At 42.3% G+C, this 27,799-nt stretch overlaps 2 long non-coding RNA genes across 3 annotated transcripts; both read left to right on the top strand.

Annotated features, from left to right (window-relative positions):
- Positions 1–591: 591 nt before the first annotated feature.
- LOC149352254 (uncharacterized) lies at positions 592–12,797 on the top strand. Of its 2 annotated transcripts, XR_016290720.1 has the most exons (3): positions 775–3,656; positions 5,191–5,309; positions 5,490–12,797. It is a non-coding gene; the product is annotated as an uncharacterized LOC149352254 (long non-coding RNA). The 2 variants fall into 2 exon arrangements; XR_016290719.1 differs by having other exon boundaries at positions 592–3,656; positions 5,191–12,797.
- A 5,236-nt stretch (positions 12,798–18,033) lies between these two features.
- On the top strand, positions 18,034–27,169 carry LOC149352253 (uncharacterized). The gene is made up of 2 exons (XR_016290718.1): positions 18,034–19,679; positions 19,860–27,169. It is a non-coding gene; the product is annotated as an uncharacterized LOC149352253 (long non-coding RNA).
- Positions 27,170–27,799: the final 630 nt, after the last annotated feature.

Here is a 27,799-nt window from a genome sequence, read left to right as displayed (position 1 = left end):
CACGGAACTAGCTGTCTCGAACAATGAGGGAATTTGAAACGGAGAAACCGGAAATTTTTTGTCAAGTGACAACCTAATTATGGCATTACTACTGACGTATTTTATTACAGCATCCTTGACAACCACAGATCATCTCTCAAGCTCAAGGCCTGCACTGGAAATTAACCACCTCTTAAAAGCAGATATCTTCCAACAGCCGTCAGTCAGGGCACAGCTGCTGCTATCATTCGTACGGCACTCTTACTGGACAGTTTTTCTAGCTTTTTATATTTAAAGCTGTGTTTTCAGTGGAAGTATACGTAGCGTCTTTGTCAACTGAACGCGGTATTTTACTGATACTTACAGACCTATATCAATTTTTTTTTAACGCTGTGTGCCTTTAAGTCTACATGCAGCAAGTTCAAAACTGCCGCAGAACTATGCAAAAAGATTGCTCTCCGATGAACTGAAACTTCCTTGCACGTGCAATCAGCTCAATCGACAAATCACGTGCAATGGACAAATAGAACCGGCACACGTATTTTGATGGAGGCGGAGAGCATTAAGGCTGGTGTCAGTGCACATTAAAGATGATCCCCACGTGGTCGAAACTATTCCGGAGTTCTCGCTACGCCACCTCTTTATTTCTCGCAATCCCTCCCTTATCCCTTCCATTACGGCGCGGTTCAGGTGTCCGCCGAGATGTGGCAGATACGGCGCCAGTTCTTTCCTTCCTCCATGTACGGCGCCATTTCCTTTCCTCAAAAAAAAAAAAAAAAACCGCGCTGACGCTTGTGGGAAGAATCACGTGGGAAGAACGCTCGCTCATTCGCTCTCGGGCTTTTCCGCCATTTGCCGAGGGCCCAGAAACGATCGATATTCAGACGGTGTCTCGATCGTATCGAACGCTTAGATGTGCTCGTTGTCGAAGTCGTATCAGAGCAAGGCTTCTCCATCAATGACACTCAACCTCCACGGCCGGTGGAAAGGAAGTCGCCCTAAACAGCTAGCTTCCTCAACCCTATACCACCTCGACGACGTGTTCAGCAGGTCGGAGTTCGCCGGAACTTCGGCGAGTTCCGTCTCGCCCTACCGCACTTCAGCGACCCTGGCGCATTCGAGCCGTGCAGAGATGGCAGCCCCTCGCTCACTCGCTCGCGGTTCTCCGCCATTTGCTGAGGGCCCAGAAGCGATTGACATTCAGACTGTATCTCGTGTCGAACGCTTAGATGTGTCGTTCTCGAAGTCGTATCAGCGAAAGGCTCCTCCATCAATGCCACGCAACCTTCACGGCCGGTGGAAAGGATGTCGCCCTAAACAGCTAGCTTCCTCAGAGCCATGCCTGGAAGACACCCTATATCACCTCGACGACGTGTTCAGCAGGTCGGAGTTCGCCGAAATTTCGCCGAGTTCCGTCTCGCCCTGCGGGACGCGGCGTGCAACGTGTGCGTACCCTACTTCAGCGACCCTGGCGCGTTCGAGCCGTGCGGCAGATGGCAGCCCCTGGTGGTAGTGTACATACTACCTCGATCTTGGCTTTTCGCCAGCTCGACGACGTGTTCAGCAGGTCGGACGTGAGCGGAACGTTCTAGAGTTCGCGGCGCTTTAGAGATCGTTGCGCATTCGAACGGTGCGATAAGTGGGAGCCCCTGCTGGAAGAAGACTGCATCCGGGCCTTCTTCGGATTTCCCGCACGAAGCAGGAGTTGCCGTGGGGAATACGGACTCGATTTGTATATAGCATGCACCTGCAGCACTTTAACGGCAGCAGGCTTGAGGCGAGAACACTCGCCGTATGTGCAATTTCTGACTGTGCGAAAATATGATGATTTGCGTTTGTTGGGATATGATGCATATATTTGTGTATGTAATAAAACAGCGTTGATGATTGAAGAAGAGGTGTGACTGCAGCAAGATTTTCTGCATGAGCAAATTGGCGGATACCATAAGGGTATACATTACTCTCAATCTCGAAAATTTTCCAAGATATCCGTGTTCAGACCTGTTATAAACACTTGAGGAATGGCAGTGGCAGTGAAGAATGGCAGTGGAAATTGTGTCACTTTGCCTGACACCCTCAATAATTGGCATTCAGTAACTTTTACTCTGAAGAACCACGGCCACTTACATACCATCACCTTCATATCCTCTCCCACACAATGGCTGTGCAGTGCCGATATGGCTGCTTGTTTCCACCAAATCAAATATTTTCTTGTAATCTATGAAAGCTGTGTACAGGGGCAGGATATATTGAGCACCTTTCTCTGTGATCTTATTGGTGGCGTGAATATGGTTTAATTCTGGGTACATTTCCCGGAACGAAGCTTCTGAAGATTCATACAATGTAACCAGCTCATTTCCTTTAAAGGTATGGCAGAAATCAGAGCAGGTCCATGCTTAAGTCGCTTGCAAAGTATATGATGTGCGCCGTTTCCGTCAAGTGTATGAAAGTTTTGCATGGCCACAATAGAGACTTTCGAGGAGCTGCAAAGAGAGACCCTCTTCCAACACGCCTGTCGCTTAGTTGTTGCGGCGTATATCTAGCTCGTCCTCTCCTCAGGCGACACTTACAGATGCAGCGAAATACTCGCAGTATTCCGTCAAATGGGTTTCTTGATTCCCGGTTGTGTGCTGGGAGCACTGCTATCATGTTGCATTCAAGTGATGGCGGCAGTAGACCTGTGTACTCAGTCGGTGCCTTCACACTCTGGCATAGTAAACAGTCTTGTAACCTGTCACCTTGATCTGCTCGTAGTTTAATCAATCTGTCACTAGCATTTTTCTGGAGGTAATTCAGCGCAGGCCTGTGATGAGCCGCAGTGTACTTGCTGGGGATAGAACATCCATATCCTGCACACAGCACCTGTCTCTAATGTGACATAACAAATGTCATGCTAGCTCTTACTTACTGGCAAATAAAATGTTCATCTTTTAAACTTTTAGATTCTGGCTCACAGCCATGGCAAAAGCAACAGTATGCTTCGAGTAATTTGATGCCTGTGATTGTACTCTGGGAAAAACGAGGCCTGAGAATGTGCCGAAATGGACTTCCTTCTCCAGATTGCATGAGGGCTGGAACAACCGGAATCCCAGAAGCATATACCATTTACTTCTAGGGAATTTGGACATTTTTCAGGAAAGATGAGGCAAGCACCTTGCTCACAACTTTGTTTTTCACATGAAAGTTCATCGCTGGTGCACTCGAAGTATGCACACCGAACACTACTCGTCCCAATACGGACAGTGGGTAAGCATTATTGAATGCTTGTAGGTGATAATCCAAACAAGTGCAGCGAGGACAAAATCCAGACAAGCGAGAATCGAAAACCAAACTTTGAAAACACTGATTGGCTCCGCCCGACGTGCCCGGGAAAAAAATGAGCCAGCTCGGTCTGTCCGACGTACCTTTAGCCATAAGCTTTCCAGAAACCTAGCTGCTTTTTTTCTTGATGGCCCTTAAACTGGTGCTATTGTGTTATCAATTACTTAATGCTTTGTCAGCAATGACCAGTAAGGTAAGCCACCTGTAAATTTGAATGTCTTGAACATCCTCTTCCTCATGGGTGAATATGATGTTAGCAATCTTCCATGCTTTCAGTATGCTCAAAGGCATGTGGCATTGCATCTACACGGTGGAAAGTTTTCCCATTCCAATGCGTTCAGCATAAAGACCTGTTTGTGAGTATCTGGAATGTCCAAGCTGTTTTATTCTCGTGGGAAAGAACATCTTAAGCAATTGCCAAATTTCTTTCTTTGTTTTTTTTTTTACATTTAACTATACTTCACATCTGAAGTGAAAGTTGAGTGAACAATGCGAATAAAAAGGCTCGGCTGTATGTGAAAGGTACTATTCATGCTAGAAGGCCTCTGCAGAATACATTATGTCTGCACGTTCACATCCCATCACTTTCTCTTTTATACTTTTCGCATAAAATGCAGCATTTACTTCTCGGTTTCCGAAAATTTGCCGAATACCCTGAATTTAAAGTAAAATTTGTTGGTATAGCAAATCATTATTATACCTAGATTTGGCAATTTTACTGATTAGATCTTATTATTACATGCTGATAAGACTGAGGGAAGCCCCTTGGGTTTTATTTAGTGACTGGAAATTTCCTTTGTGCAGAGAAAAAAGGAGTATCTTTTGTTGACTATTTGGTGAAATGTCTCCGTTAAGAGCATAGCACATTATTTTGTTTGTCTCAGTATCTGATTCCCATCTCACATTATTAATTGTGCGATACAAGTCTTATCCTCACCATTATGATTCAAAAGCCACATGAGAGTATACTGTGGGATGCAAATTAACTGAGAAATGAACGAAAAAAATTTCTGTGCAAATTTGAAATATGCAAAGGCGTATAGATGGCTAGCTAAAAATTTGTGCAAAATTTGTCCTTAGCTTTTTTTTCATGGGCAGTAAATTCGAGTGGGCCTAGTTGCAATATATTGCTGTCTCCTTTAGTTTGCATACTAATGTCACCTGAAAAGAAAACAAACCATCAAGAAAGTTGCATAAAACACACCACTATGTTTGGAGAGACATGGGAGAGGCCTTTGCCCTGCAGTGGGTGTAGTCAGGCTGATGATGATGATGATTATGATGTTCATAAATTCTCCACGGTCCTGAATTGGTTTGAACCGACTAGAAGCAGTTGGAACCTGAACGAAAATTTTCTTTCGTGCTGAACCTGTGCATGAAAAGCGTGAAGTCAAAAATTCTAATTTGACACTTGTTTTCCTATGCTGGACATTCTGTTACACAAATGCTATGCAACTAAAGCATTTGCTTTTCAAATTGAATTAGTGCGGGTTTTTACTAGGATGAGGACAAGGCAAAGAAAGGTGGTTCAAATGTGAAACACATGCTTCACTGACATGCTTCCCAGTCATGCCTCATTGAAGACGTCAAGTTTCTTTGGCATATGCTTAAATTTTTAATACGCTAGGTGCAGTGTTGTGAGTTTGCTAATTGGCATGTGAGGCAAGCGATACAACATGAGTCTTGCTGTCCTGCAAAGGGTTAAGCATTAAAACGATGCTTGCCAAGATGTTTTCAGTGTAAGAGCCTATGTTTGGTGTTTCAGCCTTCTGATTCTCTTTTCTGGTTCCGTTGTGTGTTATAGATCAGAAAAGATATATTGCTCAGGGCACAGTGTTAGCATGTGAAAGGACACTCGTGTTCAAGCTCAGATTCTCTGTTGCATTGCAGGCTTTGTGCAAAGAAGCCTAAGGAGTGGTAGCAGCACAAGCAAGCTGTGCAGTGGAAGTGAGCGGAATTTTTTAGGTCTGCTGAACAAATAGAAGGGGAATGCCTACTTTTGCTTGCAAGTGAGTCCCTTTCTTTAATATTATCTTTAACTGTCTCTATGCGGTTCTCTGTTAGTTAGTCATAATCAGGGTGATGTGCTGTCCTCTAAAATCATTTCTGCATGCATTTGCGGCCCACCAGCTGAGTACATTCGCGCCTAGTGGAAGAAGAATAACTCAAAACATGTGGTGGCTGTGCAGATGTAGTTCTTCCCGAGCATGCCTCCCTGACTTTGAACCAGCTGCAACTGCCCCTCAAGTGAAAGTTCTTGGCTGCTCAACTTGAAGGGATTCTGGGTTTGTGACTTTTTGTTGGCTGACATCTTGGTGACCTCAGAAACTGGGTCATCTGAGTATGTCATCTAGTGAGCCATCAAACACTGTAATCATGCATGTTGTTGGGCTTGTAGTAGAGAGTTTAATCGACTCACTGTGGCTGTGTGTAATCTGACTTTGTGCAATTTTCAGCCTAAAGACATCACCGATTAATTTAACTCACTTTTCTGTTATGAGGTAGTGTATGGTGTGAAAATATACGTCATGTACCATGTGGCTATGGATAAAAGGAAGTGAGATGTTTGTCCACATGTCAACATCATTGTTATATGGGAATATAAGATAAAAGCAATCAAAGCATTATTTATTCAAGTTTTCTGGGAGCGTGCAAGTGGCAGTGTGACCTCTGCAAACGTCAGATTGGCTCCATTTTTGTTGCAATGATAGTAAGATTTAACTTTTAGTTAGCACTGAGATATTCATGCTCGGGCCGTGTTTGCTAAGGCCTTTGTGCCACTGTATTACAACAGAATATATATGATACTATGTGCACAGATCTTCCCAGTGAATTCTTCATTCTGTTCATGCACCACCATAGTTTTTTTTTTGGCAGCAGATCATGTGTTAGTTCATTTGCCTTCAGGCTTTCACAAAAAGCCTGTTTTCAATTAATGATTGCATTTTTTTTTGTGCTCTTCTCTCTAGCTGAAATATTCTTTCCATAATTGCTAGATGTCAAGCAGTTGCAGCAGCTATGGCAGTGTTTGTGGCAGTGTAACATTGATAGTACAGGACAGTCGCACTTTTCTGCCGCATAGACTTAGCTTACAAAAATCCCCCCAAAATAGTACAAGTACAAAGTACAAAAAGGCTTTTGGCTTTTGTACAAGTACAAACCCCCCCCCCCCCAAAAAAAAATAATAATTTCACTGTATGAATGGTAACTGTTTAGAGTGGCCATGTTTTCTGAAGCCTGTCTTGAGAAGATCATTTTTTTTGTGCCGCTTCAGAGTTTACATGTAAACGGTTTTGACACAGAAGCAGATTATTTTGTTTTGTACCTCCTCAGAGTTGACATCGTGTAAACAGTTTAGGCTGTGCATTGTAGTCTCTAAAGTTTGCCTTAATTGTGTTCGTCCTGTGACACAGCTTCACTGCTGGATGGAGTATGTCTCTTCTTTTGTTTGACTGCTTTCAGGGAAGATGTACAATGCTTTTTGTGCCTGATAAGCCATGGGGTTCAGGAGATGGCTAGCTAGATGCTGTGAACAGCAGGCAATGCCGGCATCAGCGCTCTCTGCTTCAGCAGCAACATGATGTTGCGGGATCCGTAGTCAGAGTTTGCTGTCAAAGTGTGGATCTATATATGCTATGGCAGGTGCACTTCAACATGATATATCTGAAAAAACTGCCTTCTGTATGTGCGATTTTGGCTGGGCACATTGAAATATTATTGCTACCGTAGTGTATGAAAGCATTTTTATTTCGTGCATTGACTGGATAACATAGCGATAATTAAAAATATCGAGAATTAGGTTTTGCATACTTGAACTGTGTTATCACAAAAATGGCTGTAACAAAATATTGTGCATAAATAAAAAAAGCGTAACGCTGCTTGGTGAGCTCACTAGAAAGGAGGAGAAGGCTTTGAGGACAGGAAATGAAAGGCACAACTAATGTTTCAGTCTGAGTGCACACTAGAACTGTGCCACGTGAAAAGGGCTAACGGAAAGGTAGTATTACTCCTACAGCTTTTGGCAAAAGCAAAGAGCCCACAGGGTTTTCTTCTTGGCCATGTTGTGCGGCTTATTGTGCATTGCAAGAGTTCCAGATCTCTTTAAAGTGATAGAAACTGTCATCCTTACCACTCTACAGGTTAGGACATCCACGAATGCTACAAAAGCCACACTCTGGGCTTATAACCAAACCCCTTTAGCTCTTTAGTTTTGCCAAAAGCTGTACATCCCCTGTATGCATTCTAGGATGTTTGCGGTTAGGCCCAGCCTAAAGCATAGTACCCTATGCATTCAGCACGTCACTTTTAAAGAGATCCTCCCGAGATAAATCTTCCTCTGCAATGAGTAGATGACAATTAGCTTCAGTTCCAGAGCAGATTATTATAAACTTACATTTTGCACATCTTTATTTACCTATAGGACATGGCATGTGCAGTGCAAGCATGTACAAGGAATGCATATCCACCCTGGCTTTCCAAGAACATTAGTGAAGTTGCCTTACCATTCATTTATAGGAAACATGATGCAAAACCACATACTCTTAACGAAATATAGATGCAACAAAGGCTATGATTTGTTTATCGTCTAGTTTCAAGCTTCAAATAGGATGCATACGATGAGCGTCTCTGTCGACTCTAGTCTGCAATCTCTGCAGTGCCTTCTGCTTCCTGTGTGCCCTGGTGTAGCAGTGTTGCCACAAAATTTCTAAAAATGTTATCTAGCATTAAAAAAATAATATACTTTTGAAACTTTCTTAATTTGTCGAGCAGTGGCAAAGCTTTAATAGTATTTATTGTATAATGGTTGCTTGGGCCACTAAGGGGATCGAGCTTCCTGCTCTTCTAATTGGATGTTTTCGCTAAAGTTTGTGTGTTCACAAGTATATTCCTCAAGACCATGTCAGTTATTATCACCCATAAGCAAGGTCTTTTTGTTGTCTCTTTTACGGTCGACTATAATGCTATATATGAAACATATTCATTTCTGCTTGAGTTCTTTACAAAAAAAGAAAAGAAAATTAAATTCCAGAAGTTTTCTTGTTTTTTGTGCGCCATATTTCCTGAAGCGGCAGCATTTGGACTAGCTTGTTATGCATTATAGGATCGGAAGGTGCTCTAAAGACGACAACAAAAAGACAGACACAGAGTGTGCTTTTGTGTCTGTCTTTGTACTTTTGCCTTTTTAATGATTTCACAATCCTATAGCATTTCCTGGGCCATGAGGAAATTCCAAACGAAATGTTTTCCAACAGTCTACAGAATCCTCTGTCCTTCTTTAAGCACCATTATAAGCTTCAACTATATATACCACTTCAAGAAAAAAGTATTCTTCACTCTAACCACTATTCTTTCCATTTGATAAAAGAAGTGCTTATTGTTCATTACAATCATTATTGTTTAAATCGGCAAAAAGAAGTGCTGTCAAGGCGTGAAAATAATTTTCATAGAAATATTAAGCTGTTAAGGATAATGTTTAAGAGTGGGGAGCAAAAGATCTTTTTTTCAACAAAATCTTGATGATTGAGGAAACACTGGATCACTTGACATGGGATGACCCATTACACCCTTTTAATATGTGTGGTAATCACTCACTGCAGAGGTGCAGTGGATCTGGCATTCAGCTGCTGAGGTCACGCTATAGTGGAATCAAATTCCAGCTGTGTGCTTATATTCAGATGCAGACAAACTATAAAAATGCACATGTTCTGTGCAATATCAGTCCATGCTAGGGGATCCCTGGCGAGCAAGATTAATCTGTAACCCATCACTAGAACATTCCTCATAGCCCACAATCAGCTTTGAGGCTACAAACCTCACGCATCATACTTGTTTTCGATTTCAATTTTTTTGGAGTTCAATTCAGGGACTTTTTTTTTTCCAGCAGTCACTGAATTTTTTCCTCGGCTAAAAGCAGCACACTGAAATATGTTTTATTGCACACAGATAATTGCGCACAGTAGGAGTCAGCATAGGCACAAGCAGTGGATAGATTTCTACTGATGCAGCATTTGAAGACTACTGGGGCTATTTTCTTTGCAAAAGGTCTTTCTTTCTCACCAATTATTGTGGAACATAGCTGCAGTAAATGATGAAAATTTGTACATTAAGTACACGATCATTATTGCATTACAACTATTACTGTGAGCCTGTAAACAGTTTTCATTGAAATAGCTTCTAGGATATTCTGAAATTTTGGAGTGTTGGTTCTTATTTGCTCCTTCCTAACTTTCGTGCCGTCATCATTTGCAGTGCCACTTGCCATCTACCACGTGCCTTGGTTGGTCTCACCTTCATTATACTCTAAAAGCAGATGGTTTCTCTGAAAAAGAAAGCAAATGAACTGCACCCTCTTGCTTAGCTTGTGGAACCAACAGGTGCTTTTATGTGCAGTGAAATGAGTTTTGCAGAGGCAAGCCATTGAAGGTGCACATGAGAAATGGCATGCCCAAGCGCATCTGGTGGTGTTAACCGCACTCATTTTTTGTTACGTTGCCCTGCAGTGGGCGTTGTCAGGATGATGATGATGATGAATACTATGATGCTTGAAACAACGAAAGGGCATAATTACTCGATTCTTTTGTGTGTGCTTGGTAATATGACTAAGTATCTGAACCGTGTAGAAAGCAGGTAAGCAAGGTATTATTTTGCTAGACAGCATCTAGATCAAGCATGTCTTAATGCAGCAATCTGAAATAACCAAGAACATCATCAACATGTTTTTCAATCAAGTCAGAGTCATTATGAGTCAAACCAGTACCTGCTGCAGCACCAGATGCAGTTTGAGTTGCAACTGTAGGAGAAGGAATGTCAAATACATTCGCCGAGAAAAAATCCCAACCCCTAACCTGTTTGGAGATGTTTGATTATTCGGCCTTTTCTGGGGCCCCACCACAATTAGCACCACAGAGCTAATTTATAAGAGCTATTAAAATTTTGGGTGCATTATCTGATTACCTGCTTTTTCAGCATACAACAAGTCAGTATGCATATAATTCTATTTTTAGCTTATTTAGAAGTTATTATTATTGAATTTACTATCACAAAAGAAAAGCGTTGTGTTTTCTTGTTTCATCTTGGCAGAAAGGTGGGGGTCGGTCTGATTTGACAGCTTGTAGTTATTTGCTTTCCTTGCGAACTGAAGGTGAAAAAGAATTCGCTAGTTTTTGCAATGAGAAAAAGATGATCTTTGTAAAATATTGAGATGCAAAAGTTTGCTTTCATTTGGTCCCCAGAATTTATTTAACAGTAAATGTTCCTTCTGTGATAACCTAGGTCTAATCAATTAGAGCAGAGTTTCTAAAGCTGGCTTGGCCTCATTATCAGTAGCTATACCAAAAGCCGGTTTTTGACAGAAGGATTACCTTCACATGCACGCCTGAAGTGGCACCTTGAAAATGGCCATCAGCTCTCAGCCACTCAAGATGTGTCTAGGTGTACTATCGAGATGGAAAGAAACATGAACAATGCGGCGCCTATACGCTCTGCTGTCAGAATTTATTTTGATCGTGCTTTTAGTTGGGTGGTAAGATAAAGTCATCCTAGAATGCATAACAGATGACTCTAGCGCCTTTCTGCTATCATCGAGGTAAAAGCATGATGAAAATAAAGGCGAAAAGTGGAGCACCTAGGCTCCGCTCTGTTCGCGTTTCTCCCTGTACCACACCTGAGTGACAACGCTGCTCCAAACGATAGTGGGATTAGATGTAAAGGACGCATTTGGCAGTGCTACTCACAATATTCGCCAGCCTTGGCAAAGACAGCTTAGCTTTTTCTTTCTTATCTTCAAGGAGCAATTCAAACTATGCATTCTAACGGCCCACTGTAAAAGCCTTGCACCTTTATACTCCACCAGATTTAGCTCTTTCAGCAACAATTTCGTACCTTGAAAGCTTTCAAAGGCACCTCACCTAAGTTCCATATATCATGCCCTCAGCTTGCGGCGTTGTTTTCGGATAAGACACTGCTCAACATGCGGTGCACAACCCCACTGGAAGAAAGGAGGGGAATAAAGAGTTTTTTTTTTTATTACAACTCCAACACGTTGAAGCTATACTTTCGATGTTGCATCTGGCTTTAAATAAATGTGTTATTTTTAATATAAAACATTGCGATGAAGACTTTTAGTGATCTAAACTTTATATCATTGATTTTGTTGTTTTCCAGTGGTCTGTTATGTGGTATTAGGCATGATGTACTGGTATAGTACGCACATGTATCAAGCTGCACACGAGCTAATATGCGAGGAATACAGTGCTTTACGGCCGCTAGACTCCCATCTCATTGTTTGCTGAAATATCTTCTTGATGGTTGTCCATCATGTGACTCCTGTCCTGTGTATCCTTGCAGCATGCTGTTTTCACCTTTACTTGCAAATTGCGAGACAGTGTATCGATTGGAATCACTAAAAATAAAGTGCTGAAGTTGCAAGGAGTGCTCACTGGGCTGACATTCAAATTATTTTTTCTCACTTTTAGACATCAAAGTTCACTTTATGCACCCGCAGCGTCATAATTATGTTGCCTTGTTAAACTGACCTCTAATCATACGCTCGGCACTCGGCGTTCATGGATGAAGCTAAATCTAGTTTTTCTGAGTGATTCTACATGATTCTACAGATGAGGCACTCACACTAGCTTCTTGTAATGGAACTCACTAGTGAAAGAGCAATGCCTATGAAATATTACCAAGAGAGTAGGTAATGGTGGTTATGGGAGGTTTAACATCCCAACGCTGGTTGGTGCTCGGCTATGTAAAGCGCCGTAATGGAAAGTTCTGCAGTGCATTAATTTCTACCTCTTGGATTTCCTTAATTTGACTAAGATCATTCCTCCTATGCTTGGCCTTTGGCGTAGCGTGGCACCACACATATTAAAATGCTGTTGATTTCTCTTTCGTCACTGCAATATTATTGCTCATTCTTTGTCGCCAGCACGGGTATGAACATTTGGTTGCTCTCTGTTAGAAAAGACATACTCTTACCTGTTCCTTCTCGCGACCAACGCCGCAGAAAATGTGAATTCTACAATTTTTTCAGCTTTGGAGCTAGGCATGCAGCTAACACATTTTCATCAGATCAGATGGGCCTAAGCTGCGCAGGGTTGACAATTCGTCTAGCGATCGGCAGTGACGCGTGGGACGCGCCGTGCAGACCATGCGAAGTGACGTGGCAGCACTAGAATGTACACAGACGCCGGACCTCGACTACCAAGCTCAGCATGACAGAAAGTTCTGTGAACATGGGTAGAGATGACCCGACATTGTTTACTCGTATTGGGTGTACATGTATTAAAGTTAAGTTTTCGTTTCTGCCTAAAACAGTTATAGAATGGAATAACCTTGACCGACACGTATTTTCAACAAAACTTGTTCACTTGAAACTTGTAAAAGAGCTAGAACTGTGTTGTACTGACTGACAATACCATTCCCACCCTGTAACAGCCCCTCAAGGGCTAACAGTATTTGGAAATAAATAAATAAATAAAGTTGTTTTCTACGAGTTTGCATTTGCGCATTGCTTGTGCACCAGTCTGCAAACATTCGGACCCACTTGCTGCACGGCTATGAGGTTGGCTGTCTTTGCATGCCGTGGACGCAAGACGTTGATGCATGGTTGTTTGGGGCACCCACACACACGCCCGCGTGCATATGACGCCACCCGGAACGATGTACAAAGAATGGTTGCATCACAATTTTGATATGAAAGTCTTTGGAGTCATACATAATTGAAGGTGTATATGTCATCGGTTCGAATCTCTATTTCAAGCTAGACTCCAACTTGACTAGTACATGTTTATTTTAATTATTTATTTCAAATACCCTCATGGCCCTGCGGGCATTATTGAGGGAAGTGGAACAAGCACAGATGACAAAAAATTAGAATACTATGTACGTGAGATGGTATGACACCGCATGGAACACTGTACGACAAATGGTTGCGTTACAATTTAGGAGCCAATGACGGTAAAACTGGCAACGCACGGAGGTCGGCCAGTTGTGAATATATTCGGGCAGCACTTTTTGACGAGATAGTTGGTTCATGATCGTTGAAAAACAGCGGTGCACTCAAGAGACGAAGACAGAGGGAGAACATACACGACACACAACGACTAACAACATGTAGAGGATTATCTGAATCAATGCTCAGCTTGCTATGTGTCACACAGCCTTTGATGACGTCACCCTATTTTTCTTGCCATTACTGGAACTTTATGTACTGTTTGCAGATATGCACACAGATGCTACCGGCTTTTTTTCTAGGGGGACTAGTATTGCTTTCACATTAATACTAACTTGCAAAAGAAAATGCCGGACAAGCCGATCGATGTTGGAGCTGTGTTTGGTGGCTAAATCTGAGATTAAAAGGGAAAACCTTTTGAAAATTCCCAAAGGGAGTGGCATATTTTTCGAGGCCAGGGCTGGGTGCTTGAGGACGAAGTGTTACCGTCAACAATTTGACACAACAGATGACATTTGCTGTTGCTGCATGCAAGGCAGAGAAATGATAGAACATATTCTTATCCAGTACGATACCCTGCAAAGCTCAGTGCACTATGCCGTTGCAGGTATCTGTGAAACCCTAGAGTTTCAGAATAGACAAGGACATGGTCAATTTTCAAGAAGCAAATAAGAGACGACAAGAGGACTGATGCAGAAGGTAAATAGAGTAGTTTAGAAACGAGATGAAAATTGGCAGTTAATCAGCATGCTAGGAAGAAATGGGTAGGTGAAACATATCACCATCCCGATACAAATTAAGGGTAGGCTAATATCTATAAAATGGGAATGTTTTGACGACATCGCAAGACACGGAACTAGCTGTCTCGAACAATGAGGGAATTTGAAACGGAGAAACCGGAAATTTTGTCAAGTGACAACCTAATTATGGCATTACTACTGACGTATTTTATTACAGCATCCTTGACAACCACAGATCATCTCTCAAGCTCAAGCCCTGCACTGGAAATTAACCACCTCTTAAAAGCAGATATCTTCCAACAGCCGTCAGTCAGGGCACAGCTGCTGCTATCATTTGTACGGCACTCTTACTGGACAGTTTTTCTAGCTTTTTATATTTAAAGCTGTGTTTTCAGTGGAAGTATACGTAGCGTCTTTGTCAACTGAACGCGGTATTTTACTGATACTTACAGACCTATATCAATTTTTTTTAACGCTGTGTGCCTTTAAGTCTCCATACAGCAAGTTCAAAACTGCCGCAGAACTATGCAAAAAGATTGCTCTCCAATGAACCGAAACTTCCTTGCACGTGCAATCAGCTCAATCGACAAATCACGTGCAATGGACAAATAGAACCGACACACGTATTTTGATGGAGGCGGAGAGCATTAAGGCACCCATATGCTGGTTGGTGTCAGTGCACATTAAAGATGATCCCCACGTGGTCGAAACTATTCCGGAGTTCTCGCTACGCCACCTCTTTATTTCTCGCAATCCCTCCCTTATCCCTTCCATTACGGCGCGGTTCAGGTGTCCGCCGAGATGTGGCAGATACGGCGCCAGTTCTTTCCTTCCTCCATGTACGGCGCCATTTCCTTTCCTCAAAAAAAAAAAAAAAACGCGCTGACGCTTGTGGGAAGAATCACGTGGGAAGAACGCTCGCTCATTCGCTCTCGGGCTTTTCCGCCATTTGTCGAGGGCCCAGAAACGATCGACATTCAGGCGGTGTCTCGATCGTATCGAACGCTTAGATGTGCTTGTTGTCGAAGTCGTATCAGAGCAAGGCTTCTCCATCAATGACACTCAACCTCCACGGCCGGTGGAAAGGAAGTCGCCCTAAACAGCTAGCTTCCTCAACCCTATACCACCTCGACGACGTGTTCAGCAGGTCGGAGTTCGCCGGAACTTCGGCGAGTTCCGTCTCGCCCTACCGCACTTCAGCGACCCTGGCGCATTCGAGCCGTGCAGAGATGGCAGCCCCTCGCTCACTCGCTCGCGGTTCTCCGCCATTTGCTGAGGGCCCAGAAGCGATTGACATTCAGACTGCATCTCGTGTCGAACGCTTAGATGTGTCGTTCTCGAAGTCGTATCAGCGAAAGGCTCCTCCATCAATGCCACGCAACCTTCACGGCCGGTGGAAAGGATGTCGCCCTAAACAGCTAGCTTCCTCAGAGCCATGCCTGGAAGACACCCTATATCACCTCGACGACGTGTTCAGCAGGTCGGAGTTCGCCGAAATTTCGCCGAGTTCCGTCTCGCCCTGCGGGACGCGGCGTGCAACGTGTGCGTACCCTACTTCAGCGACCCTGGCGCGTTCGAGCCGTGCGGCAGATGGCAGCCCCTGGTGGTAGTGTACATACTACCTCGATCTTGGCTTTTCGCCAGCTCGACGACGTGTTCAGCAGGTCGGACGTGAGCGGAACGTTCTAGAGTTCGCGGCGCTTTAGAGATCGTTGCGCATTCGAACGGTGCGATAAGTGGGAGCCCCTGCTGGAAGAAGACTGCATCCGGGCCTTCTTCGGATTTCCCGCACGAAGCAGGAGTTGCCGTGGGGAATACGGACTCGATTTGTATATAGCATGCACCTGCAGCACTTTAACGGCAGCAGGCTTGAGGCGAGAACACTCGCCGTATGTGCAATTTCTGACTGTGCGAAAATATGATGATTTGCGTTTGTTGGGATATGATGCATATATTTGTATATGTAATAAAACAGCGTTGATGATTGAAGAAGAGGTGTACGTGACTGCAGCAAGATTTTCTGCATGAGCAAATTGGCGGATACCATAAGGGTATACATTACTCTCAATCTCGAAAATTTTCCAAGATATCCGTGTTCAGACCTGTTATAAACACTTGAGGAATGGCAGTGGCAGTGAAGAATGGCAGTGGAAATTGTGTCACTTTGCCTGACACCCTCAATAATTGGCATTCAGTAACTTTTACTCTGAAGAACCACGGCCACTTACATACCATCACCTTCATATCCTCTCCCACACAATGGCTGTGCAGTGCCGATATGGCTGCTTGTTTCCACCAAATCAAATATTTTCTTGTAATCTATGAAAGCTGTGTACAGGGGCAGGATATATTGAGCACCTTTCTCTGTGATCTTATTGGTGGCGTGAATATGGTTTAATTCTGGGTACATTTCCCGGAACGAAGCTTCTGAAGATTCATACAATGTAACCAGCTCATTTCCTTTAAAGGTATGGCAGAAATCAGAGCAGGTCTATGCTTAAGTCGCTTGCAAAGTATATGATGTGCGCCGTTTCCGTCAAGTGTATGAAAGTTTTGCATGGCCACAATAGAGACTTTCGAGGAGCTGCAAAGAGAGACCCTCTTCCAACACGCCTGTCGCTTAGTTGTTGCGGCGTATATCTAGCTCGTCCTCTCCTCAGGCGACACTTACAGATGTAGCGAAATACTCGCAGTATTCTGTCAAATGGCACAGATGGGTTTCTTGATTCCCGGTTGTGTGCTGGGAGCACTGCTATCATGTTGCATTCAAGTGATGGCGGCAGCAGACCTGTGTACTCAGTCGGTGCCTTCGCACTCTGGCATAGTAAACAGTCTTGTAACCTGTCACCTTGATCTGCTCGTAGTTTAATCAATCTGTCACTAGCATTTTTGCTGGAGGTAATTCAGCGCCGGCCTGTGATGAGCCGTGGTGTACTATCAGCGTCAAATGAAATGCGAACAAAACACCTGAAACGCGAGCACAAAAAATTAGGCATATTAGAGGCTGGAGGTGAAATACAGGCGTGGGCTATTAACATTTCAGAAGAGCGGTCTTTTCGGCTTCGATGGGAAAATCAACTGCTCATGTATTTTGCCTCCCTAGTATAATATCTGCGATTTGTGCTGTTCGCGTTTCAATTGGCTTGTTCGCGTTTCAATTGACGCTGATAGTACTTGCTGGGGATAGAACATCCATATCCTGCACACAGCACCTGTCTCTAATGTGACATAACAAATGTCATGCTAGCTCTTACTTACTGGCAAATAAAATGTTCATCTTTTAAACTTTTAGATTCTGGCTCACAGCCATGGCAAAAGCAACAGTATGCTTCGAGTAATTTGATGCCTGTGATTGTACTCTGGCAAAAACAAGGCCTGAGAATGTGCCGAAATAGACTTCCTCCACCAGATTGCATGAGGGTTGGAGCAACCGCAAGCCCAGAAGCATGTACCATTTACTTCTAGGGAATTTGGACATTTTTCAGGAAAGATGAGGCAAGCGCCTTGCTCACAACTTTGTTTTTCACATGAAAGTTCATCGCTGGCGCACTCGAAGTATGCACACCGAACACTACTCGTCCCAATATGGACAGATTGTTGAATCAAAGGTATATTATACTTGTAGGCGATAATCCAAACAAGTGCAGCGAGGACAAAATCCAGACAAGCAAGAATCGAAAACCAAACTTTGAAAACACTGATTGGCTCCGCCCGACGTGCCCGGGAAAAAAATGAGCCAGCTCGGTCTGTCCGACGTACCTTTAGCCATAAGCTTTCCAGAAACCTAGCTGCTTTTTTTCTTGATGGCCCTTAAACTGGTGCTATTGTGTTATCAATTACTTAATGCTTTGTCAGCAATGACCAGTAAGGTAAGCCACCTGTAAATTTGAATGTCTTGAACATCCTCTTCCTCATGGGTGAATATGATGTTAGCAATCTTCCATGCTTTCAGTATGCTCAAAGGCATGTGGCATTGCATCTACACGGTGGAAAGTTTTCCCATTCCAATGCGTTCAGCATAAAGACCTGTTTGTGAGTATCTGGAATGTCCAAGCTGTTTTATTCTCGTGGGAAAGAACATCTTAAGCAATTGCCAAATTTCTTTCTTTGTTTTTTTTTTACATTTAACTATACTTCACATCTGAAGTGAAAGTTGAGTGAACAATGCGAATAAAAAGGCTCGGCTGTATGTGAAAGGTACTATTCATGCTAGAAGGCCTCTGCAGAATACATTATGTCTGCACGTTCACATCCCATCACTTTCTCTTTTATACTTTTCGCATAAAATGCAGCATTTACTTCTCGGTTTCCGAAAATTTGCCGAATACCCTGAATTTAAAGTAAAATTTGTTGGTATAGCAAATCATTATTATACCTAGATTTGGCAATTTTACTGATTAGATCTTATTATTACATGCTGATAAGACTGAGGGAAGCCCCTTGGGTTTTATTTAGTGACTGGAAATTTCCTTTGTGCAGAGAAAAAAGGAGTATCTTTTGTTGACTATTTGGTGAAATGTCTCCGTTAAGAGCATAGCACATTATTTTGTTTGTCTCAGTATCTGATTCCCATCTCACATTATTAATTGTGCGATACAAGTCTTATCCTCACCATTATGATTCAAAAGCCACATGAGAGTATACTGTGGGATGCAAATTAACTGAGAAATGAACGAAAAAAATTTCTGTGCAAATTTGAAATATGCAAAGGCGTATAGATGGCTAGCTAAAAATTTGTGCAAAATTTGTCCTTAGCTTTTTTTTCATGGGCAGTAAATTCGAGTGGGCCTAGTTGCAATATATTGCTGTCTCCTTTAGTTTGCATACTAATGTCACCTGAAAAGAAAACAAACCATCAAGAAAGTTGCATAAAACACACCACTATGTTTGGAGAGACATGGGAGAGGCCTTTGCCCTGCAGTGGGTGTAGTCAGGCTGATGATGATGATGATTATGGTGTTCATAAATTCTCCACGGTCCTGAATTGGTTTGAACCGACTAGAAGCAGTTGGAACCTGAACGAAAATTTTCTTTCGTGCTGAACCTGTGCATGAAAAGCGTGAAGTCAAAAATTCTAATTTGACACTTGTTTTCCTATGCTGGACATTCTGTTACACAAATGCTATGCAACTAAAGCATTTGCTTTTCAAATTGAATTAGTGCGGGTTTTTACTAGGATGAGGACAAGGCAAAGAAAGGTGGTTCAAATGTGAAACACATGCTTCACTGACATGCTTCCCAGTCATGCCTCATTGAAGACGTCAAGTTTCTTTGGCATATGCTTAAATTTTTAATACGCTAGGTGCAGTGTTGTGAGTTTGCTAATTGGCATGTGAGGCAAGCGATACAACATGAGTCTTGCTGTCCTGCAAAGGGTTAAGCATTAAAACGATGCTTGCCAAGATGTTTTCAGTGTAAGAGCCTATGTTTGGTGTTTCAGCCTTCTGATTCTCTTTTCTGGTTCCGTTGTGTGTTATAGATCAGAAAAGATATATTGCTCAGGGCACAGTGTTAGCATGTGAAAGGACACTCGTGTTCAAGCTCAGATTCTCTGTTGCATTGCAGGCTTTGTGCAAAGAAGCCTAAGGAGTGGTAGCAGCACAAGCAAGCTGTGCAGTGGAAGTGAGCGGAATTTTTTAGGTCTGCTGAACAAATAGAAGGGGAATGCCTACTTTTGCTTGCAAGTGAGTCCCTTTCTTTAATATTATCTTTAACTGTCTCTATGCGGTTCTCTGTTAGTTAGTCATAATCAGGGTGATGTGCTGTCCTCTAAAATCATTTCTGCATGCATTTGCGGCCCACCAGCTGAGTACATTCGCGCCTAGTGGAAGAAGAATAACTCAAAACATGTGGTGGCTGTGCAGATGTAGTTCTTCCCGAGCATGCCTCCCTGACTTTGAACCAGCTGCAACTGCCCCTCAAGTGAAAGTTCTTGGCTGCTCAACTTGAAGGGATTCTGGGTTTGTGACTTTTTGTTGGCTGGCATCTTGGTGACCTCAGAAACTGGGTCATCTGAGTATGTCATATAGTCAGCCATCAAACACTGTAATCATGCATGTTGTTGGGCTTGTAGTAGAGAGTTTAATCGACTCACTGTGGCTGTGTGTAATCTGACTTTGTGCAATTTTCAGCCTAAAGACATCACCGATTAATTTAACTCACTTTTCTGTTATGAGGTAGTGTATGGTGTGAAAATATACGTCATGTACCATGTGGCTATGGATAAAAGGAAGTGAGATGTTTGTCCACATGTCAACATCATTGTTATATGGGAATATAAGATAAAAGCAATCAAAGCATTATTTATTCAAGTTTTCTGGGAGCGTGCAAGTGGCAGTGTGACCTCTGCAAACGTCAGATTGGCTCCATTTTTGTTGCAATGATAGTAAGATTTAACTTTTAGTTAGCACTGAGATATTCATGCTCGGGCCGTGTTTGCTAAGGCCTTTGTGCCACTGTATTACAACAGAATATATATGATACTATGTGCACAGATCTTCCCAGTGAATTCTTCATTCTGTTCATGCACCACCATAGTTTTTTTTTTGGCAGCAGATCATGTGTTAGTTCATTTGCCTTCAGGCTTTCACAAAAAGCCTGTTTTCAATTAATGATTGCATTTTTTTTTGTGCTCTTCTCTCTAGCTGAAATATTCTTTCCATAATTGCTAGATGTCAAGCAGTTGCAGCAGCTATGGCAGTGTTTGTGGCAGTGTAACATTGATAGTACAGGACAGTCGCACTTTTCTGCCGCATAGACTTAGCTTACAAAAATCCCCCCAAAATAGTACAAGTACAAAGTACAAAAAGGCTTTTGGCTTTTGTACAAGTACAAACCCCCCCCCCCCCCCAAAAAAAAAAATAATAATTTCACTGTATGAATGGTAACTGTTTAGAGTGGCCATGTTTTCTGAAGCCTGTCTTGAGAAGATCATTTTTTTTGTGCCGCTTCAGAGTTTACATGTAAACGGTTTTGACACAGAAGCAGATTATTTTGTTTTGTACCTCCTCAGAGTTGACATCGTGTAAACAGTTTAGGCTGTGCATTGTAGTCTCTAAAGTTTGCCTTAATTGTGTTCGTCCTGTGACACAGCTTCACTGCTGGATGGAGTATGTCTCTTCTTTTGTTTGACTGCTTTCAGGGAAGATGTACAATGCTTTTTGTGCCTGATAAGCCATGGGGTTCAGGAGATGGCTAGCTAGATGCTGTGAACAGCAGGCAATGCCGGCATCAGCGCTCTCTGCTTCAGCAGCAACATGATGTTGCGGGATCCGTAGTCAGAGTTTGCTGTCAAAGTGTGGATCTATATATGCTATGGCAGGTGCACTTCAACATGATATATCTGAAAAAACTGCCTTCTGTATGTGCGATTTTGGCTGGGCACATTGAAATATTATTGCTACCGTAGTGTATGAAAGCATTTTTATTTCGTGCATTGACTGGATAACATAGCGATAATTAAAAATATCGAGAATTAGGTTTTGCATACTTGAACTGTGTTATCACAAAAATGGCTGTAACAAAATATTGTGCATAAATAAAAAAAGCGTAACGCTGCTTGGTGAGCTCACTAGAAAGGAGGAGAAGGCTTTGAGGACAGGAAATGAAAGGCACAACTAATGTTTCAGTCTGAGTGCACACTAGAACTGTGCCACGTGAAAAGGGCTAACGGAAAGGTAGTATTACTCCTACAGCTTTTGGCAAAAGCAAAGAGCCCACAGGGTTTTCTTCTTGGCCATGTTGTGCGGCTTATTGTGCATTGCAAGAGTTCCAGATCTCTTTAAAGTGATAGAAACTGTCATCCTTACCACTCCACAGGTTAGGACATCCACGAATGCTACAAAAGCCACACTCTGGGCTTATAACCAAACCCCTTTAGCTCTTTAGTTTTGCCAAAAGCTGTACATCCCCTGTATGCATTCTAGGATGTTTGCGGTTAGGCCCAGCCTAAAGCATAGTACCCTATGCATTCAGCACGTCACTTTTAAAGAGATCCTCCCGAGATAAATCTTCCTCTGCAATGAGTAGATGACAATTAGCTTCAGTTCCAGAGCAGATTATTATAAACTTACATTTTGCACATCTTTATTTACCTATAGGACATGGCATGTGCAGTGCAAGCATTTACAAGGAATGCATATCCACCCTGGCTTTCCAAGAACATTAGTGAAGTTGCCTTACCATTCATTTATAGGAAACATGATGCAAAACCACATACTCTTAACGAAATACAGATGCAACAAAGGCTATGATTTGTTTATCGTCTGCAGTTTCAAGCTTCAAATAGGATGCATACGATGAGCGTCTCTGTCGACTCTAGTCTGCAATCTCTGCAGTGCCTTCTGCTTCCTGTGTGCCCTGGTGTAGCAGTGTTGCCACAAAATTTCTAAAAATGTTATCTAGCATTAAAAAAATAATATACTTTTGAAACTTTCTTAATTTGTCGAGCAGTGGCAAAGCTTTAATAGTATTTATTGTATAATGGTTGCTTGGGCCACTAAGGGGATCGAGCTTCCTGCTCTTCTAATTGGATGTTTTCGCTAAAGTTTGTGTTTCACAAGTATATTCCTCAAGACCATGTCAGTTATTATCACCCATAAGCAAGGTCTTTTTGTTGTCTCTTTTACGGTCGACTATAATGCTATATATGAAACATATTCATTTCTGCTTGAGTTCTTTACAAAAAAAGAAAAGAAAATTAAATTCCAGAAGTTTTCTTGTTTTTTGTGCGCCATATTTCCTGAAGCGGCAGCATTTGGACTAGCTTGTTATGCATTATAGGATCGGAAGGTGCTCTAAAGACGACAACAAAAAGACAGACACAGAGTGTGCTTTTGTGTCTGTCTTTGTACTTTTGCCTTTTTAATGATTTCACAATCCTATAGCATTTCCTGGGCCATGAGGAAATTCCAAACGAAATGTTTTCCAACAGTCTACAGAATCCTCTGTCCTTCTTTAAGCACCATTATAAGCTTCAACTATATATACCACTTCAAGAAAAAAGTATTCTTCACTCTAACCACTATTCTTTCCATTTGATAAAAGAAGTGCTTATTGTTCATTATAATCATTATTGTTTAAATCGGCAAAAAGAAGTGCTGTCAAGGCGTGAAAATAATTTTCATAGAAATATTAAGCTGTTAAGGATAATGTTTAAGAGTGGGGAGCAAAAGATCTTTTTTTCAACAAAATCTTGATGATTGAGGAAACACTGGATCACTTGACATGGGATGACCCATTACACCCTTTTAATATGTGTGGTAATCACTCACTGCAGAGGTGCAGTGGATCTGGCATTCACCTGCTGAGGTCACGCTAGTGGAATCAAATTCCAGCTGTGTGCTTATATTCAGATGCAGACAAACTATAAAAATGCACATGTTCTGTGCAATATCAGTCCATGCTAGGGGATCCCTGGCGAGCAAGATTAATCTGTAACCCATCACTAGAACATTCCTCATAGCCCACAATCAGCTTTGAGGCTACAAACCTCACGCATCATACTTGTTTTCGATTTCAATTTTTTTGGAGTTCAATTCAGGGACTTTTTTTTTTCCAGCAGTCACTGAATTTTTTCCTCGGCTAAAAGCAGCACACTGAAATATGTTTTATTGCACACAGATAATTGCGCACAGTAGGAGTCAGCATAGGCACAAGCAGTGGATAGATTTCTACTGATGCAGCATTTGAAGACTACTGGGGCTATTTTCTTTGCAAAAGGTCTTTCTTTCTCACCAATTATTGTGGAACATAGCTGCAGTAAATGATGAAAATTTGTACATTAAGTACACGATCATTATTGCATTACAACTATTACTGTGAGCCTGTAAACAGTTTTCATTGAAATAGCTTCTAGGATATTCTGAAATTTTGGAGTGTTGGTTCTTATTTGCTCCTTCCTAACTTTCGTGCCGTCATCATTTGCAGTGCCACTTGCCATCTACCACGTGCCTTGGGTGGTCTCACCTTTATTATACTCTAAAAGCAGATGGTTTCTCTGAAAAAGAAAGCAAATGAACTGCACCCTCTTGCTTAGCTTGTGGAACCAACAGGTGCTTTTATGTGCAGTGAAATGAGTTTTGCAGAGGCAAGCCATTGAAGGTGCACATGAGAAATGGCATGCCCAAGCGCATCTGGTGGTGTTAACCGCACTCATTTTTTGTTACGTTGCCCTGCAGTGGGCGTTGTCAGGATGATGATGATGATGAATACTATGATGCTTGAAACAACGAAAGGGCATAATTACTCGATTCTTTTGTGTGTGCTTGGTAATATGACTAAGTATCTGAACCGTGTAGAAAGCAGGTAAGCAAGGTATTATTTTGCTAGACAGCATCTAGATCAAGCATGTCTTAATGCAGCAATCTGAAATAACCAAGAACATCATCAACATGTTTTTCAATCAAGTCAGAGTCATTATGAGTCAAACCAGTACCTGCTGCAGCACCAGATGCAGTTTGAGTTGCAACTGTAGGAGCAGGAATGTCAAGTACATTCGCCGAGAAAAAATCCCAACCCCTAACCTGTTTGGAGATGTTTGATTATTCGGCCTTTTCTGGGGCCCCACCACAATTAGCACCACAGAGCTAATTTATAAGAGCTATTGAAATTTTGGGTGCATTATCTGATTACCTGCTTTTTCAGCATACAACAAGTCAGTATGCATATAATTCTATTTTTAGCTTATTTAGAAGTTATTATTATTGAATTTACTATCACAAAAGAAAAGCGTTGTGTTTTCTTGTTTCATCTTGGCCGAAAGGTGGGGGTCGGTCTGATTTGACAGCTTGTAGTTATTTGCTTTCCTTGCGAACTGAAGGTGAAAAGAATTCGCTAGTTTTTGCAATGAGAAAAAGATGATCTTTGTAAAATATTGAGATGCAAAAGTTTGCTTTCATTTGGTCCCCAGAATTTATTTAACAGTAAATGTTCCTTCTGTGATAACCTAGGTCTAATCAATTAGAGCAGAGTTTCTAAAGCTGGCTTGGCCTCATTATCAGTAGCTATACCAAAAGCCGGTTTTTGACAGAAGGATTACCTTCACATGCACGCCTGAAGTGGCACCTTGAAAATGGCCATCAGCTCTCAGCCACTCAAGATGTGTCTAGGTGTACTATCGAGATGGAAAGAAACATGAACAATGCGGCGCCTATACGCTCTGCTGTCAGAATTTATTTTGATCGTGCTTTTAGTTGGGTGGTAAGATAAAGTCATCCTAGAATGCATAACAGATGACTCTAGCGCCTTTCTGCTATCATCGAGGTAAAAGCATGATGAAAATAAAGGCGAAAAGTGGAGCACCTAGGCTCCGCTCTGTTCGCGTTTCTCCCTGTACCACACCTGAGTGACAACGCTGCTCCAAACGATAGTGGGATTAGATGTAAAGGACGCATTTGGCAGTGCTACTCACAATATTCGCCAGCCTTGGCAAAGACAGCTTAGCTTTTTCTTTCTTATCTTCAAGGAGCAATTCAAACTATGCATTCTAACGGCCCACTGTAAAAGCCTTGCACCTTTATACTCCACCAGATTTAGCTCTTTCAGCAACAATTTCGTACCTTGAAAGCTTTCAAAGGCACCTCACCTAAGTTCCATATATCATGCCCTCAGCTTGCGGCGTTGTTTTCGGATAAGACACTGCTCAACATGCGGTGCACAACCCCACTGGAAGAAAGGAGGGGAATAAAGAGTTTTTTTTTTTATTACAACTCCAACACGTTGAAGCTATACTTTCGATGTTGCATCTGGCTTTAAATAAATGTGTTATTTTTAATATAAAACATTGCGATGAAGACTTTTAGTGATCTAAACTTTATATCATTGATTTTGTTGTTTTCCAGTGGTCTGTTATGTGGTATTAGGCATGATGTACTGGTATAGTACGCACATGTATCAAGCTGCACACGAGCTAATATGCGAGGAATACAGTGCTTTACGGCCGCTAGACTCCCATCTCATTGTTTGCTGAAATATCTTCTTGATGGTTGTCCATCATGTGACTCCTGTCCTGTGTATCCTTGCAGCATGCTGTTTTCACCTTTACTTGCAAATTGCGAGACAGTGTATCGATTGGAATCACTAAAAATAAAGTGCTGAAGTTGCAAGGAGTGCTCACTGGGCTGACATTCAAATTATTTTTTCTCACTTTTAGACATCAAAGTTCACTTTATGCACCCGCAGCGTCATAATTATGTTGCCTTGTTAAACTGACCTCTAATCATACGCTCGGCACTCGGCGTTCATGGATGAAGCTAAATCTAGTTTTTCTGAGTGATTCTACATGATTCTACAGATGAGGCACTCACACTAGCTTCTTGTAATGGAACTCACTAGTGAAAGAGCAATGCCTATGAAATATTACCAAGAGAGTAGGTAATGGTGGTTATGGGAGGTTTAACATCCCAACGCTGGTTGGTGCTCGGCTATGTAAAGCGCCGTAATGGAAAGTTCTGCAGTGCATTAATTTCTACCTCTTGGATTTCCTTAATTTGACTAAGATCATTCCTCCTATGCTTGGCCTTTGGCGTAGCGTGGCACCACACATATTAAAATGCTGTTGATTTCTCTTTCGTCACTGCAATATTATTGCTCATTCTTTGTCGCCAGCACGGGTATGAACATTTGGTTGCTCTCTGTTAGAAAAGACATACTCTTACCTGTTCCTTCTCGCGACCAACGCCGCAGAAAATGTGAATTCTACAATTTTTTCAGCTTTGGAGCTAGGCATGCAGCTAACACATTTTCATCAGATCAGATGGGCCTAAGCTGCGCAGGGTTGACAATTCGTCTAGCGATCGGCAGTGACGCGTGGGACGCGCCGTGCAGACCATGCGAAGTGACGTGGCAGCACTAGAATGTACACAGACGCCGGACCTCGACTACCAAGCTCAGCATGACAGAAAGTTCTGTGAACATGGGTAGAGATGACCCGACATTGTTTACTCGTATTGGGTGTACATGTATTAAAGTTAAGTTTTCGTTTCTGCCTAAAACAGTTATAGAATGGAATAACCTTGACCGACACGTATTTTCAACAAAACTTGTTCACTTGAAACTTGTAAAAGAGCTAGAACTGTGTTGTACTGACTGACAATACCATTCCCACCCTGTAACAGCCCCTCAAGGGCTAACAGTATTTGGAAATAAATAAATAAATAAAGTTGTTTTCTACGAGTTTGCATTTGCGCATTGCTTGTGCACCAGTCTGCAAACATTCGGACCCACTTGCTGCACGGCTATGAGGTTGGCTGTCTTTGCATGCCGTGGACGCAAGACGTTGATGCATGGTTGTTTGGGGCACCCACACACACGCCCGCGTGCATATGACGCCACCCGGAACGATGTACAAAGAATGGTTGCATCACAATTTTGATATGAAAGTCTTTGGAGTCATACATAATTGAAGGTGTATATGTCATCGGTTCGAATCTCTATTTCAAGCTAGACTCCAACTTGACTAGTACATGTTTATTTTAATTATTTATTTCAAATACCCTCATGGCCCTGCGGGCATTATTGAGGGAAGTGGAACAAGCACAGATGACAAAAAATTAGAATACTATGTACGTGAGATGGTATGACACCGCATGGAACACTGTACGACAAATGGTTGCGTTACAATTTAGGAGCCAATGACGGTAAAACTGGCAACGCACGGAGGTCGGCCAGTTGTGAATATATTCGGGCAGCACTTTTTGACGAGATAGTTGGTTCATGATCGTTGAAAAACAGCGGTGCACTCAAGAGACGAAGACAGAGGGAGAACATACACGACACACAACGACTAACAACATGTAGAGGATTA

This window comes from Amblyomma mixtum, chromosome 3 (genome assembly GCF_055824585.1).
Source record: "Amblyomma mixtum isolate Tamu chromosome 3, ASM5582458v1, whole genome shotgun sequence".
Taxonomy (NCBI): domain Eukaryota; kingdom Metazoa; phylum Arthropoda; class Arachnida; order Ixodida; family Ixodidae; genus Amblyomma; species Amblyomma mixtum.
Note: the sequence above shows the minus strand (reverse complement) of the source record. Positions and strands in the feature narration are given on the sequence as shown.